Here is a 17,940-nt window from a genome sequence, read left to right as displayed (position 1 = left end):
TGCTTCAAGGAGAATCATAGTGAATATTATTAAGCTTGGGTCTTGCCCTAGTGAACATGAGGATCTAAGTAATCCCTTCTCCCATATATATATATATATATATATATATATATATATATATATATATTTATATATATGGAGTTAGGGGCTTGGCTATTACATGAAGGATTCTTATACTAGTTATTATCCTCCGGCTCTTTCGTCCTTCATTGTTTTCCTCCAGGCCTCAGCTTGTGCTGGAGGACACACACATCTTGAGCCTTTCCCCTGGCTCAGAGGAGCAGCACCCAGAAGATGTCTTACCCTCCTTTTCCTGACAGACTTTGTTTACTCCTAGAGACATGTTTGTCTTGAGCCTCACCCTGGGTCAAGAGAACAGTCTTTCTCACATCTCCCATATTTGACTCCCCCCCCCCCCCTTTCACTTGTTCAACGATTCCTGCATCCTTTTGATGGGCCTTCCTTTGTTTTCACCATTTGCTTAGTCATGCGCTACAACTATCGATATTTAAATTCTTGTGTACCCGTTAGTATGCTATATTTACTAAATATATGTCTTGTTTACATGTACATATTTTATTTTAGTTCATTATGAATTTTATTTATTTAGAATTTGGTTTAACCGTCTTAAGTGTTTTGACAAGCAAGTAAAATATTTTGAAAAACTATAATCATCTGGGACTAAAACTTATAAATGATCCGTAAATCAACGCTCAACTCTTTCCAATGTATATGTTATACACCCTATAATTCCCTCATGCACTCAAACTAGTTCATGTGTACAATATGACAAAACATATTACATCTCTAGGAAGACCCCATGGAAGTAGAAGTCTTCCACACTTAATTAGTGCCCACTCTTTCATTTTCATATCCATTGATTTTCTGTTAATCTATTAAGTACAACTATTTTCAAGGATGATCGAAGAAGAAAGCCTTGTCCTTCGTTGAGTGTTATATGTGGCATGAGAATCCTATATTTCTTCACAAATGTGCCCCTTGATAGTTGTTGCATCACATGATAATATGAATGGTAATCTACATACTCTTCCTGAACAAACTAAAATGAATTTTCAAGATCTTGAGTTCTTTATTTGAGGATATGTGTTATCTGTTGAAAAGACTCGTACAGGGCCGGCTCTGAAAATTCACGTGTCTCGGCCGAGCCGAAAAAAATATGCCCATTAAACCTTAACATACTAAATAATGTAAATACATTTTTATACGCCGATTAAAATTATAGCGATCAACATAAAAAATAGAAAATCATGATATTATAATGAGTTTATGACACACTTAATACATTAATAGCTAATTGAGGATTTGTGAAGCTTTCATAACATTTTTTATAGCAAATTGGTAAATTAATTCTTCACAGTTTTTGCTCTCTAATGTTTCGTTCTCGATAACTTTCATTGCCAACCCGCTAAGTCTTTCTTGAGGCATTTTGGGTCGAAAATAGGAGTTCAATAACTATAATTCTGAAAAACTCATATTTTCAGAGGCTACCGTGACTACTGGTGTTCGAAGTCGACGTGGCTGCTGGTCATCGAAGTTGATTTTGCTATTATCGCGCCTACTCGTTTCTTCTATTTATTTAACTTATATTGATTAATTAAAAGTACCTGGCATTTTTCAAATTTTAGTGAGCCTATAAGTCTTTGGTTAATCCAAAAAATAGGGTCTAAAAGGTATTTCAGTAATATAAAAATGATTATAAACATTCGGGTATTCTACATATATAATATCGGGAATTTTAAAAATTTTGTGCCCCGGCCGGTCGCCCGCTTTGCACACCCCAAGAGCCGGCCATGGACTCGTACAAGATATAAAATATTAACAAATGCAGTTGACTTTTTGGTCCAATAATATAAGGGGGCAGGGGTGGTGCAAATCTCCTCACACACCACACCCAATGGTGATGTGCCACATCACCAACCCCAAATCCATCACATTTTGATGGAATTTGGTAGGGGTGGTGGTGTGGTGTGTTGTGGTGTGATGGATTTTCAATTTTCCGGCCACCTTCATCCCACCTTCACCGGACCTTTTTCTGGCCAATTTTTCGGCCAAAATAACTCACTCATCCTGAAGAACAACTTCATCAATACTGGGTTTCACTCAAATCCAACCAAAACCCACTTCCTAAACACCCTCAAAACCCCAAATCCACCTTCACCCCTTATCGCCAGACCTTTTTCCGGCCAAACACCAACCAACCAACCACCAGATCCGTACCCGACGACACCACCACCACCACCACCATCCACCAGATCCGTTCATCACTGGCAAGAAAAAACCTACTCCTCCGAAAAAATCCTCCGGCAAGAAAAAATCACCGGAAAAACCTACTCCTCCGGCAAGAACACCCTCCCCTCCAACGGCTCCTTCCCACCAACGTTCCATTTTCCTCGATTTCCACCCCTTCACTTGCGTGATAGCTATCACGCACACCACCCCCATCACGCGTGATGGGGGACCAGCGACGGTGTGCAATGAGCCATCACGCGTGATGCCGGCTCCTCACGCACCAGCCCGCCCGCTCTAAGGGTAATGGTTGGGGCTTGAAATCCTACGGTTTCAAATGAGTTTTTCTATAGTGATAAATTTTCCTTCTAAATGATTTTTCTAGATGAGTCAGACTTGGAACATAAAAATCAACATTAAGGGTTCCAAATAGTTGTTCTGAAACAATATATATTAATAATCCATATAATATATGGTTGTAGACAAATAAAATACGGCTTAAATTGTTTTGACATTGATGAGTTACTTTTTTGTTTTTCTGTTTGAACAATTGATTATAATTTTTTCGATAAATGGAAAAAAAAAAGTATGAAAATCATGCTGAAAAAAAGAGGTTCAACCATAACAAATATGAGGTAGATATACAAAATTGTTAATATTTTGTAAGTTGGAGTCGATTACTACCGTTGGTTACATAACAAAAAGTAAGTATTCTTATGATACTTTATGGAAGTCGACTAATACACAAACTGTAGCCGCTTATTACATGTACTAAGTTACTTACATTTGCATTAACTAGAATAAAGTATGCTATAGTAAGCCTATATGAGCCAAATAGATAGATATACAACCACCATATGCATTTTTTTCTCACGTGGTTATAGAATACAACACGAGGCCATTCGTAGTGGAGGCGCCCATCCATACCATATGGGCATGACGGTGCCCTCCACACTGACCCAGTACAAACATAGAGCAACACCACGGTGGAAAGCGCCAAGTTTGTGCATGAATTAATTGTGTAAACTAATTAAAAGATCCACCTCACCCACTTTACCATTTTTTTAAATAGTTTAACTATTATGTTAGTGGGGTGGTTGCCGGTTAACCCATAATACTTAAATTAAAAAGATGACTAGTTTCCTACGTGATAGTAAATTAACGTGATAACTAGCTTTTGTTAGTAATTTCACGACAAGGCCTAAAAAGAAATACAACTTATACAAATTTATGTTGTTAATATATATTCTTGCTCTATAGCCAAATCCATGGCCACCCATCTAAAAGACTAACATCGCATGATGTGTCATTACTAGATATTATTCTTTGCTTTTTATATAAAAGAATGTGTTACTGTTTAACTTTAAATATATAGTCATGTCACGCAAATAAAGGTATGCTTTGTAGTTTATGCAAAATTTCAGAATCTTAAAAACCCTCTTTAAACAAAAGAATAATATTCTTAAATCTTATCATAAATACATAATCAACATAATATTGCCATTTTATATAACTAGTCTGTGATAAGATGAATATTATGATTGCCATCCAATCATATCCACCCAAGTAATATTCTAAATTCATCCAACCCGGTTGAGAGTTTGAGACTAGAGTGACCAATACAGCAATACTACATGTTTGCACAACAGGGTATTTTTGTCATATTAAAAAGTTCTCTCTCATCATATTATTATTATTATTATTATTATTATTATTAATAATACTAAACTCTTCCCATCATCTCGAATAAGACGCCATTGTAGACATTCAACAAGAGTCGGAGCTTCTGAAAACCAAATCTATCTTTAACCCTTGATTTCAGATATCAAGCAATCCAAAGGTATGAATGATTACATCAATATTATTATTATTATTATTATCAAATCATTATTAAGTAAAGTTTCAATCTCTACTCAAATTCCTTTCTGGGTTTTCAAGATTTCGTTTCTTGATTCATGGGTTTGGTATATAAGGTTGTGAATTTGTGTTTGTATGGTTCAATTTCAAATAAATCTTTTACGCAAAGTTTCATCTTAATTAGGGTTTTTATCCTTATTGGCTGTTACTCGTTTAAGCTTAAATTGATTCAATTAATTGGCTGAAATCTCTCTCAATACACTTTTAATTTGGGTGTTTTTGAAGAAAGCATGGTTATAGGATTGATTACCCCTCTTTTAAATTAGGGTTCTTAATTAAGTATTGTGGGATGAATAATTAGGGGTTTTTAATATTTTTATTATTATTAAAATCTGTTCAAGGGTTTTGAAGAAAACCATCAATTGTTATGAAATTCTTTGCAAGTTTCTAGGGTTCTTTGCATCATTTATTTATTTATTTATTTGGCAAGTTTATCATTTTTTGAATCTTTTTGGAATTTCAGGAAAAACAAAAACAAAAGCTGGTTCTTGCAGCAAACCGTGTGAATCGAGTTTCGTTGGATTTAGGTAGATACTTATTACCAGACAGAAACTCTTGAATCTTGATAATCAGTTATCGGTCTTCTCGAAAGCTCTCGTGATTAGATGCAAACATCCCAAAAGAGTCGAAGCTCGGGAGCAGCTATCCATAACAAGCTGTACAACCGACCCGACCCGATTGAACCGTTTTGCCTAACGGGCTCACACTTCCAAATCCTGAACAACAATGCTTACCCTGATCACACGCGCCACCAGGAGCCCTCTATTGTTTCAAATGACCAGTTTTTCACGTTGGAATCATCTCCAGCCGTTGAATGTTCGGTGTATAACTCACCAAATACCCGAAGCCCGTTTTCCCCTCAGTCGTGTTTATCAAATGTCCAGAATTCCTCCACCGACAACACTTACGGGTCACCGATCAGCAGTGGGGTGGAACAGGTTCTGAGAGAGGTGGAAATGGTGCTTTTAGGGCCCGGGTCTGATTTTGAGGACGGGTCGATTACTAGCCCGTTTGATAGCAAGAACAAGTACCATAAGATCCTGCAATTGGGGATTTCTAATCTTGATGTGAAGCAAGCGCTAACTGAAATTGCTCATGCAATGGATGATGGTAATACGGAAGATGCAGATGCACTTATGGAAGCTTTACAATCCAAGGTCTCGGTTTCAGGTGACCCGATTCAACGCTTGGGTGCTTACATGTTAGAAGGGGTGAAAGCCCGGCAGTTATCTTCCGGAAGCTTAATCTACAAGAACTTAAGATGTTACGAGCCGAACCCGAAAGAGCTGATGTCTTACATGTCTATTCTTTATGAAATCTGCCCGTACTACAAGTTTGCGTACACGTCAGCAAACGTGATCATCAAAGAAGCTATGCAGTATGAGAGTCAAGTGCATGTGATTGACTTCTTAATAGCACAGGGGAGTCAATGGGTGCTGCTAATTGAAGAGCTTGCAAAGTGGCCCGGTGGGCCCCCGAGGCTTCGGGTCACGGGAGTTGACGATTATGACTCGTCTTATGCCCGAGGAGGCAGGCTCCACCTTGTCGGTCAAAGGCTGTCTAAGGTTGCTGAAGCGCACGGGGTTCCGTTTGAGTTTCATGAGGCGGGTAGGTCGGGGAGTGATGTTTACTGGGGCGACCTATGTGTGCACCCCGGTGAAGCCATCGCGGTTAACTTCCCGTACATGCTTCACCACATGCCCGATGAAAGCGTGAGCACGACTAACCACCGAGACCGGCTCATCCGCTTGGTCAAACGGCTGGGTCCAAAAGTCGTGACCCTGCTCGAGCAGGAGTTCAACACGAACACCTCGTCATTTTCCAGACGGTTCGAGGAAGCTCTTGATTACTACGTGGCTATGTTTGAGTCGGTTGATGCTAAGCTGCCGAGGAACATAGTAATGCCACGGGACGACAAGCGGAGGATTAGTGCGGAAGCGAATTGTGTGGCTAGGGATATGGTTAACATAGTGGCGTGTGAGGATGTAGACCGGGTGGAACGACATGAGCCGTTGGCTAAGTGGAGGTTTAGGCTAGCCCAGGCTGGGTTCGTGGCTCTGCCTTTGAGTTATTCGGTTATGACCGCGGCTAGAGAGGTGTTGAGGGAGTTTAGTGATTGTTACCAGCTTGGAGACAAGGATGGTGCGCTCGTGCTCGGTTGGAAGAACAGGCCGATGGTGACTTGCTCAGCTTGGAGATGATTAGGGATGATAATGAGTCGGGTTGGTCTTGTAGGGTTGGTTATTGCTAATTATATGACACGTACTAGACGGTTTTTGTAGCGAATAAGATTAGTGTCCATTTGTGGTTGTGTTGTGTTTTGATGGGACTTATTATAGATTTATTATGTGCTCGTCTTAATTTTATATATATTATATGTTCATAACAAAACTCATCTTTTTTTTAGTTGGTTTTTAAGATGAATCTAGAATATAAAATAAATAATTTGTTTATTTTTGTCTGGTATGACGAGTTGTTTATATAATAATCGTGTGCAAATGTCCTTTTAATGAATAGTTATCGTTAAGATATATTATACACCAATGCATGTTTATAAAATAATTATATACCGATAACTATAATAACCGCCTATGTTTTCTATGTCATCTCGCAATGATCATGTGATCGTCTATTTCTTGCCATGAACCTTCCGCAACCTTTTGAATGAGTTGCGATGGTTATGCCAATGTCAAGGCCGAATCTAGCCCTCTAGGACGGGGTGTTTAGCCCTCGTAAGTTCACACAAATTAACTTCTTTTTTTTTATATATATATACAAGATCGTTATTTTATTTATGTTTATTGTAAACGTATGATCATTATAAAAATATTACAATACTTCTCTTTTTATTTAATTTTTGGAACGACCTACTAAGTAACGCCGAGTACTTCGTGCGCGGCCTCCATTGGCTAAAGGTAGTCCGAGCCGACCACGAGTCCGGACGAACGGAGCCCCTAGCGGTCCACATATTGAGGGATTCTCCGGCTAAAACCGGACCCCCACGCCCGTCAAACGACACGACAACAGGGAGCCGGTAAAACCAGGTGAGATCAAGACTTGAACCCTGGATCCCTCATATCTCCCATACAAATTGGTGATAGTGAGGTTTGAACTTTCTACCTCTCACTAGTAAAGTGAGTGCTCGATCACAACTTAAAGAGTGTAGAGTTTAATTTAGTTTAATTCTACTTTAGGTTGTTGCAGCTTGAGTGACAGTGATCTATTCGTCCACATCAAGTGTTGTTAGTGTTGTTACGTTATGCCACATTCATTCAAACCAATTCTTGTTTTTAAGAATGTACAAGTCAACGGATTTCTTTTTCAATAATTAAGCAATTAGTTTTGTGAATTTTATCTTATCTTCTTTCCATGTTGTACAGTAATTTGTTTTTTTCTGTTGTGTTTGATTGATGTTATGTGCGTATGTTACTATTATGTTACTAGTGCAGAGATTTTTAATAGTACTTTAGTAAAATAGATCACCCAAGCAAATGGATGATGGAATATGGATCAACCTTCTCTTTGAATAACAAAGTGTGATGATCCAACCCATGCATGAAGGAGAAAACCAACAAATTAAAAAAAACAAAAAAAAAAAACTGTTAATTCAACCCACGACATATGTTTCAGTTCAAACCACAACCTTTCATAAGAAAAATCATAAGGTACGTTACTACTGAATCAAATGGTCTTTGATGATTTGCCTCTTTAGTAGTTTATATTTAAATGTTATTAATGTTTAGTTATTACTAATTTATTCAAGTGCATTTAAAAGAAATTTGTTCATGCATGGGGTCGCTATACTATTGTTTGGGCTTTGGACGTGTCAGCACTTCTATGTCGGAGGAGCCGTCTCTGTTTTTGACACGGGTCTTCGGAAAGCGATCGAGGACATTGTTGTTTGTGGGGGTGCCTTTTTTGGGGACCTCCAATGGAGGTTAGCTTCCCTCCCAACCCGTTTTGGGGGTCTTGGGATTTGCTCGGCTGAGGATGCCTTTTCCTACGCTTTTGTGGCTTCAAGAGCCCAATCTTGGGTTCTTCAAGACCACATCCTTCGGGAGTGTGGGGGGTGGGTTGTTTGACTCTGATTATAGGGGTGTGATGGATACCCTGCATAGTTCTCTTCCTAATCTTGATCTTGGCGGTTTCTACTTTAAAGACACCGCCCCTCCTAAAGCCCAGAAAATTTTGATGAATTCCTTATATGGTGAATTCGTCAAGACAACTAAGAGAAGTTCGCTTTGTCCCCGCGGCAGCGAGCCGTGTTTGAGTGTTTACGCGCCCCTCATGCTCAGGATTTCCTGTCAGTTGTTCCTATTGAAGGTTTAGGGCAACGTATGTCGGCAGTGGAATATCAAGCTATCCTCAAATACCGGCTGATAGTACCCCTTTTCCCGGTTGATGACTCGTGTCCCATATGTTGAAGGCTTGTTTGGATTCTTTTAGGGAGCATGCAGTCCATTGCAAAGAATATCGGGCTTTAAATATTGACACGATCTAGTTCGAGATGTGCTTTACGACGTCCTTAAGCGGGCCGGGATCTCGGCAAAAAAGGAAGCCTCGATGAACTTCTTGACCGACCCTTTAGATGGGAGATCAACGCTACGACCCGCTGACATTCTTGTTTTTGGATGGAAAGGAGGGAAGCACGCGTGCGTTGATTTGACAGGCGTGTCCCCCCCCCCCCCCTCGTTGGGCTATGGGACCACGAGTTTGTGGTGGGTCATGCGATAAACAAGGCAGAGGCAGGTAAAGTAGCTAAGCGCGAGAAAGCTTGCCTTGAGAATCAGCGCGTGTTCGTACCGTTTGCTTTTGACACCTTTGGCGCTCTCGGTCCTGACGTAGTTCAGTTCCTTAATCGGGTTTCGCAAGTGGTCAGCAGTAACTCCGCCCATGCTAAGGGGAACGTTGTGTTTAGTAGGCTAGGGTTTGCTATTCAGAATGGGATAGCGGCGCAAGTAGTTGCCCGTATATGCACCGTTAGTCTGAAACTTAAAATTGAATCTACATTAACTGTATTAAATCAGTTACTTTTTGTTTGAAAAAAGAAGAGAAAATAATAATTATTACTTTAGTCTTATTGTTTGTAAGATAAATTCTGTGACTATTGGCTTACCTCCACCATCCATGATCACGACTCTAAACTCTTTAATTCTTGTTTTTAAGAATGTACAAGTCAACGGCTTTCATTTTCAGTAATTAAGTAATTAGATTTATCTTTATATTCTTCTCTTGTTCTTTCATGTTGTGTTTGATTGATGTTATCATGTTACCGCTGAAAGAGTTTTAATAGTATTTATATTAGTTATTCTTAGGTTAAGAACGTGTGTATCATGCAGGTGAAAAATATAGTAAAATACAATATTAAAAGTTGTCGATTATATAAGGCCATGTATAGTAGGCGTCGATTTGGGCGAATTTTGGGCGCGAACACCCCCTCCCCTGGCGATAAGTGGGCGAAAAGGGGCGGGGCGGGGCGGGGCGTTTTTATCGCCTGGAAGAAGAATAAATAATAATATTATATTAATTAGGCCAAAAGTAAAAAAATAAAAATTTAATTAATTAAAACAATATATATATATGATTAGGTTCATTTCAGAAGTGTTTTTTATTGCGAATAGTGCGAGAAATGAATCCAACCAATCACATTTTTTCTTTTATTTTATCATTTATTTAATAATAAGGGTTTTCTAGTAAATATTCATTTTTTCATATTTGGTAGGTCATAATGTATGGATAAGTTACAAATAATTTATTTTTATATTTTTTAAAACATAGTCAAATCAAGCTAAATTGAATTCTTGTTTTTTTTATGTTATCAAATTTAATTTTGTTGATTTATAAATATTATTTTCCTATCATCATAATTTGAATTTTATACCTATATCCATATAATAGTTCTTGAATTCAATTGTATCGATAAACTTACACAGTACATAATGAATATACACATGAATAAAATTACACATACACAATTCAAAATACCACCTGCAGAGTACATAGACGAACCTACACAGTACGTAAATAAACCTATACACGATAAAAATTACACATACATCATTCGAAGTGCCACCTACACAGTACATCTATAAACATACACAATACATAATTGAAATTACACATGATAAGAATTACACCATTTTAAGAATTATGATGGAGGATATTATAGTATTTATTATAACTACATTAGTTTGATTAATAACATCAATTAAAAAATAACAATTATTGGTAACTTTCAATTAGTTAGTAATAATAACAAATAAATGTTATTAATTACTTAAGTTTTACTTTGAAAAGTCTACATTTTAAATACCAAACTACTATTCTTTATTAAAATATTGGTAGGTTAGCATCATCATAATTACAAGTTTGCCATAACTTTTCTAATCCATTGATTACACATAATCAATGGTCCAGATTGATTTCTCGCACTTCTCGCTGTAACTTGACTTCTCGCATGATCCATCCCCTATATATATATATATATATAAACATACACCATTCTTCTCCATTTTATACACAATTCATACACAAATTCTTACAAAAAATTAGCAAAATGAATCCTACAAACAACCCGAAGCAACCGAACCACCCATTCCCTGCTTTCGGTCAACTCCATGGTTCGCAAAACCAACCGAACGTGAACTTACAATGGAACCCAATGAACCCGATAAACCAACCCAAATTTTTTTTTAGTTATGTATTTTTTTAAATTTTAGTTACGTGTTTATTTTAGTTATGTATTTTTTTAATTTTTAGTTATGTATTTTTTTTGTATTTCTTTTTAATTTTAATGCATTTTTATTTAATTATTTAAATAAATTGGTTTTTATTTGTTTAGTTTAATTATATAAAGAAAATAATAAAAAAAATATGGTGGGCCCAGTTTGTAGCCCCCTACACCATTACACCCATAAAACAAATTTTCACTCTTTGCTGACTGGGCGCCACGCGTCACAATTCGTCCCCACTTGTAGCCCCTCCACTACGCATAGCCTAATATCTTTGATAATATACAAGTGAATTATAAAACAAAAAAAACTAATAAAAATAAAATCAAATCAAATTTTTTAAGTAGCATAGCTGGATTACCAATCTTTTGACCAATTTATGGTTTGGTACAACGCAACCAATCTCTCAAAGAACAAGCCTTCGTTCCATTGGTAGGGCCGGCCCTAAGGGTGGTAGGGTGATCGATTGTCTCGGGTCTGACACCCCACTAAGACCGAATTTTTTTTTACAAAAAAAATAATTTATATATATTTTGAAGTAAACAAATAAATATTTTTCCCTTTAATTTTATGCATTTACCAAATTCTCTAAAGACCCAATTATCAAATGGAGTCTCGTCCCACGTATTGCAATATTTGTCATTCACATTGTTTTCGACTTTTTTCGGTCTACTTTGGCCTAGAGCTCTTCACGAGTGAAGTGAAGCTAGAGCTAACTCGAGCTCAAATTTCAAATTGTAGTTTGTTATTTATATATATATATATATATATATATATAAATGAGTGAAAGATTGGCAAATTAAGATGGTGGATTTTAAGGGATTTACAATTATTTAAACATATGGTACAACTACAAAGAGGGACAAAGTGGTAATTGCATACTTAAATATCACGTGTTTTACATCTTTATCAATAATAGTTACCATCTTAGTCCTTCAACTTTATTTATGTTTTTGTAAATTTAGAGAATAATAAGTTTAACCTCTATCTTTTGCATATTTACTCTTTTTAATTTCACTTTTATCCCAATTACCCCACGATTTTCAAACAGTCATAACTTTTTCGTACGACAATATTTTTAAAACAAAATTGTACTATAATAATGAGCGTTTTCTTTAATTTGAGTATGATATTGTCATAGTTTTTGTTTAAGTTATAAAAATGACAATTTTTGTGGTCCAATTTTGATGGTTTTGAGTTAGACCGTGAACCAAATCATTAGTAATGATATTTTGTCGACCAGAACGTTGAAAATTGAAACCAACCAAAACGAATCATTATCAACGATTTGGTTCCGATTTAGTTTGTACTTTGATATCAGTTTGAGTTTAAAATAAGAATGATTAATCCAAATATATAAACAAATGTACGGTTTCACGTTTTTAAATAAGGTCCTTCATCCGCTCATCCTTAGGGTGCAGGGGACTTGTTCCTTGCCCTTCCATGCTTGGTATTTAGACGATGGCACTATTATTGGTAAGACTGAGGAGGTCGCTAGAGCGTTGGGCATTATTCGCTCAGAGGGGGCGTCTCTAGGGCTTAGGCTTAATATTCGAAAAACAGAGGTTTTTTGGCCGTCATGTGATGATTCGAAGAAAGTGTCGGGTTTATTCCATGGAGAGATTAGCAGGCCTGCGATGGGAGTTAAACTCTTGGGGGGAACGGTTAGTCGGGATGTAGGGTTTATTCGGTCTTTAGCAACTAAAAGAGCTTCGAGAGCGGTTGAACTTATGAAAACGCCTGCCGGACCTGAGGGACCCCCAAAGTGAGCTCCTTTTGTTACGCTCGTGCATGGGGGTTGCTAAGTTAGTGTTTGGGCTCCGGAACTGTCAACCTGAACATGTCAAAGAGGCTGTGTCCATCTTTGATGCGGGCCTGCGGGGGGCAATTGAAGATATTGTTGTGTGTGGAGGACCGCATTTTGGGGACCTCCAGTGGAGGTTGGCTTCCTTCCCTATGCGTTGCGGAGGCTTAGGAATTTTCTCGGCTGAGGATATCTCCGCATATGCATTTGTGGCTTCCAGGTCTCAGTCGTGGAAATTGCAGGACCACGTCCTGCTAAATGCTGGTGTTACGGGGGTAGATCCTGACTACTCTTTTGCACTTGGTAATATTGGAACAACTCTCCCGAACCTTGATATAGGCGGTTTTACTGATAAGGAGACCGCCCCCAAGAAACCTCAACAAACCTTGGCGAGTGCTCTTTATGGTAAACACGTACATGATTTGGAGGAGCGATTTGATATGATCCCGAGACAAAAAGGCAGTTTTAGCTTGTCTCAAGGGAGCTCATGCCCAGGATTTTTTGACTGTTGTGCCCATTGAAGGTCTTGGGCAACGGATGTCGGCAGTTGAATACAGAGCCATCCTTAAATACCGGCTTATGATTCCCCTTTTCCCTCCGGATGAATTATGCCCCATTTGTAAAAAAGCTTGTTTGGATAGATTCGGTGAGCATGCCCTCCACTGTAAGGAATTGCCGGGATTCAAGTATCGTCATGACTGGGTTAGAGATGTGTTATGGGATGTGCTTAGACGTGCCGGGATCTCAGGCAAGAAAGAGGCACCTGTTAACTTTTTGACTGATCTGCGTGAGGGAAGATCTACCCTGCGTCCTGCGGATGTTCTTGTGTTTGGCTGGGCATGGGGTAAGCATGCGTGTGTTGACCTCACTGGGGTGTCCCCGTTGGTGGGGCTGAGAGACAGTGGCTTCGTACCGGGACAGACGGTTTTGAGAGCGGAGTCTAGGAAGGTTGCTAAGCATGAGACATCGTGTTTGGAGAATCAGCACGTGTTCATTCCGTTTGCCTTCGACACTTTTGGATCCCTAGCTCCCGAGGCGGTTCGCTTCTTGGAGCAGGTGCAGAAGGTGGTCCATAGTGACTCGCAGAGCCCGAGGAACCAAGGATTTATATTTAGTAGAATAGGCTTTGCGATTCAAAAGGGGATAGCGGCGCAGCTTGTTGCTCGCTTACCCATTATCCAGATGTAGTTCGGTTTGTGTTATATATAAAGGATCAATATTTTCTAAAAAAAAAATAAAAAATAAATAAAAAAAAATAAAACAATAAACGCTCATAAATCTATTACATGATTACTAAGGTCTGTGTTTCCCGCTGCATCGCGCTGGCACCCGTCTTGTATATATATATATATATATTAATTTAGAACTTCTTCATAGCTTCTAATGGGTACTTTTAGCTTCTTTTATTGTACGTTCGTCTTCAGATTCCACTTTCCCTTATGCCACTGCTGAATCTCTTATACCACCACCGCTAGTTGCACGTTTGGGCTGCTCTGTTATGGTTTTTTATATATTGAACTTCACTTTGTGCTGCTCCGTTGTGACTTTGAATGAATTTTATTATCATTAAAGTGTGGCTTCTTGAATAATTTGAAAGAATTGACTCACTCTGCAATGATGTGTATTTGAGCCTGTGCTCTCTTGGATCGGTAACTAAGATGGCTTGGTTGTCGACATGAAAGGAAGACCGCCTCATTACAATACTAATGGCGTTTGTTTATGGTTATGATAATGTTTCGTTCATAGGCATGGCAACTTAGTTGCAGCCATGATGCTGGGCTGAACCTATTGTGATTCGGCCTTTGCGGATCGATTTATGGCTATGATGATGTTCGGTTTTGGAGTGGCAATCATACTGTTTAACCGACCTGAGCCTCGGGTTGGCCATTTAATATGCTTTTGTTTTGTTTGTCTCCTTCACGTCTACTTTTTAATTGCATCATCATGATATACGTTAATGGTTGTGATAATAGTTATGTCGCAGGCATGGTGTGAACTGTTATGGATACATATTTTGAGATTCTTTTCCTTTCACTTATCTGGAACCGCTACCAAATGACTGGTACACGTTTATTTTTTTTGAAGTACAAGCATGAAACACATGTATTTGCCTATCAATTTGCTTATAATTTTGATTTTTTATGCAGGTAATTTGGTTTAGTAACTATGAAGAGTTGATGAACCACAGGGCAACTCAGGGTTATGTCGATTTAAGTTCTTCTAGAGGTACTCATGCTCTTATAAATACTATATAACACTTTTTTTTGTTTTTGTACACACAGTTTGTAGCATATAAGTATCTAACATATGCGTGCTGAAACATTAGTGTGTACGATGAATAGACAACAGATACTTAATGTTGATTTCATAACAAATCACTTCTCTTGACTGAATAACTGAGACGTACTGACTTATTACTTTGGACTTATTTTGAAGTTTATTCGGGTCAAAAATTACAACCTGTGAAGTAATTGTAGCAAACTTAACTCCAATTTTGACCAACTAAAGTCAACATCTTTTCTTACAAAAGTGCATTGTTTGATATATAGATAAGGTATGCAACGTCTTTTTTAATATAAAGTTTAGATATTTGATACTTTATTTTGTGTTTTAGTGCAGGGTAGAAGACTCAAGCTCAAAGTGTTTTAGATACAACTAGCAACCTCTTTGATTCGGACAAGTATGTAAGAGCTTTGGATTTCGTAGATAAAGTTGTTCTTATTTATTCTCCTGCATGCTCACAGGTACCATCCGCGATATTCTAAATATTTAAATTTTGTGTGTTTTTAACTATTTTATGCTTTGTTTAAATTGTAGACTAAAATACTAAAAGTGAGGCTACTGATAACCGCTACGGATTATGCCTGGGTGGTTCCAGAAACGTGATTAATACTTAAAGAAGATGGGGATAATTTAGATGTATTGCTTCTTCGTGGGCATGCTTATAATTATTTGGCTGATCATAATGTTGCTACGAAGTTCTTAGGACTAGAATATTGTGTACCCTTTCATTTGTTTATTATTATTATAACTTATATTGCAATATATCTATGCCTGAACGTTACCATTTTCAAAACGCAGTATTAAATTCTAGTTTTAATAAAATAGAAACATACTATACTATGCTTCAATTCTTAAAAAGCTATAAAACCCTACCACCGACTAGACCACCGTCGGAAGAGAGATTTTAATACATCCATAAATTAATAATATATCCGGTGTCCATTATCTGGGATTGGGATTGCAGCGCATGGTCTAAAACGATGTTGTTGACTATTAAATATTACTGTATTTATTTATTTATTTATTTATTTATGCATCGTCGGTGGAAAAGTTCAACATTTATGGTACTTCTTTGAAACTTGTTGTGTATTCAAATTGGCACAATTAAAAGATAATCAAATATGAATTAACTGTGTGATTTGATTGATTTAATAGAAAGATTACAAAGAGAAACCGAAACAATAACATAGAAGGAGATGAAAAACAGATTCTAAGAAAGAGAGATAAGAAGAACGGAATACCAATTTTTTAACATTTTTCATAATTCCTTTCACTCTCCAAGCTCTCACGTTATATCAGACTAGGTTTCGTTTAACGTTCAAAGTGATCCACAATTTTGTTGGGCTTCTTGTATGGGCCACAAGGTTGGGCGTATAGTTGTCCAAACGGTTCATAACACTCATGGGGGGTGAAATCTTTGTTTGCTTTCTATAGATTATATCGTACGTCTGAATCTGAGGTAACGAAATAATTGAAACTACAATGACTAGTTCAAATTCTATTACAAAGAGCTTTTCTAACAACACCGGGCCGTCCTAACCGCCACTTATAGGTCTATCCGTGGTTTATAGGTGTTTTTTTAAAAAGTCGTGTTTTTTGTCTTTTATCTAACCGTGGCTTATAGGCTATAGCTCTATATGTGTCATATGTGTTTTTTTTAAAACGTGTTTTTTTGTCTTTTTATATTTAATGTATATTTTAGTTTAATTTAATTTTATTTATTTTGATTATTGTTTTTTATTTTGTTGTTATATTAAAAAAAAGTTTATTGATTTTCTTTATCAAGATTTATAAAAATTATAGCGAATCAACGTAAATAAACGACATATATATACACACAACCATTACAACAAATTTGTACAAATAATAACAAAATGTAGAAATCTATGTAGGTCTCGTGACCGGATCAAACAACAAGCAAACTAAGTACTAGTCGTCTTAGATCAACCTCTCAACTAGTTGGCGAAAACAATTAGCTAGGACCGAGATCTCGGATCTTGTGGTGTAGGGTGAGAAGGCCGAAAGTTAAGAGGGTGAGAGAGAGTTTGATTATAAGATAGATAATATACAAAAGGGTTTTTGAAAAGTGTTGTTGAAAGGTTGTTGAGAAATGGGTTAAGTGACCCTTTATATAGGGTCCCCATTTCTCCAACTTTTACATTTTGTCCTTACAAAATAAACGTAATGAGGTACGTATTACACCGACTCTAAGCAAATATAAAGACATACACAATCCTAAAACTAATATAGAATATTGGCCCTACAATCTCCCTCTAGGATTGAGTATGTCTAGGAACCTTCATCAAGTTTCTTGTTTCGTCTTTATTTCTTGAAATCTAGTACTTGTCTTGATCCAAGAGCTTGAACGAGATTGGATCTTGGACAATCTTTATTTTCCGATCTTGAAGACTTGAACTTCAATCTTATATTCTGGGAAGAATCGGCAACGACAAATTTTAGGAACATCAGATGCGGGAGGCTCGACGTCTAATTTCCTTTTGTTGACTTTCTTGTGCCAACTTGTTTCTTTGTTTTGTCCTTCGACTGATCTTCGGACACGATTAGTTCCTTTTTAGGTTCAATCGCCAACTGTCACGTGTTCGTGTTCTGTTAAGCGCTTCATCGTCAGCAACTTCAGTCTCTACAGCCTAGACACTTGATCTTGATCTACCTGTCTATGTACAGCTGCACAAAACTTAGAGCGAATAAGATTAGTTCACAGACCCTCTTAAGGGTCAAAAAAGAATTTTGTTTTCAAAACATTCTCTTGGTTTGAAGTATTTGCAGAATAACTCTGAAATATTATTTTATCTTGACTTTTCAAAAAATATCAATATCAGTCTCTCAACTTGTAAATGATCTATTGAAATCCCAGGTTTCCAACGAACTTTGTATCAACGACCTTGACAACAAAACACATTATTTGAATAAACTAAAGGTTTAATAAAATATTTACAG

At 37.3% G+C, this 17,940-nt stretch overlaps 1 long non-coding RNA gene and 1 pseudogene across 3 annotated transcripts; both read left to right on the top strand.

The window, feature by feature from the left end:
* Nucleotides 1-3,820: 3,820 nt before the first annotated feature.
* Nucleotides 3,821-6,570, top strand: LOC143537807 (scarecrow-like protein 13 pseudogene; annotated as a pseudogene). 2 transcript variants are annotated; one of them, XR_013136136.1, is made up of 2 exons: nt 3,821-4,087; nt 4,628-6,570. The product of XR_013136136.1 is annotated as a scarecrow-like protein 13 pseudogene, transcript variant X1 (transcript). The 2 variants fall into 2 exon arrangements; XR_013136137.1 differs by lacking the exon at nt 3,821-4,087 and adding an exon at nt 4,192-4,211.
* A 7,608-nt stretch (nt 6,571-14,178) lies between these two features.
* LOC143537801 (uncharacterized) lies at nt 14,179-15,886 on the top strand. The gene is made up of 3 exons (XR_013136134.1): nt 14,179-14,761; nt 14,847-14,925; nt 15,314-15,886. It is a non-coding gene; the product is annotated as an uncharacterized LOC143537801 (long non-coding RNA).
* The last annotated feature ends 2,054 nt before the right edge of the window (nt 15,887-17,940 follow it).

The sequence above is a fragment of the Bidens hawaiensis genome, unplaced genomic scaffold (assembly GCF_021521415.1).
Source record: "Bidens hawaiensis isolate Kalapana, Puna unplaced genomic scaffold, B.hawaiensis_p1.1 tig00011382_1, whole genome shotgun sequence".
Taxonomy (NCBI): domain Eukaryota; kingdom Viridiplantae; phylum Streptophyta; class Magnoliopsida; order Asterales; family Asteraceae; genus Bidens; species Bidens hawaiensis.
Note: the sequence above shows the minus strand (reverse complement) of the source record. Positions and strands in the feature narration are given on the sequence as shown.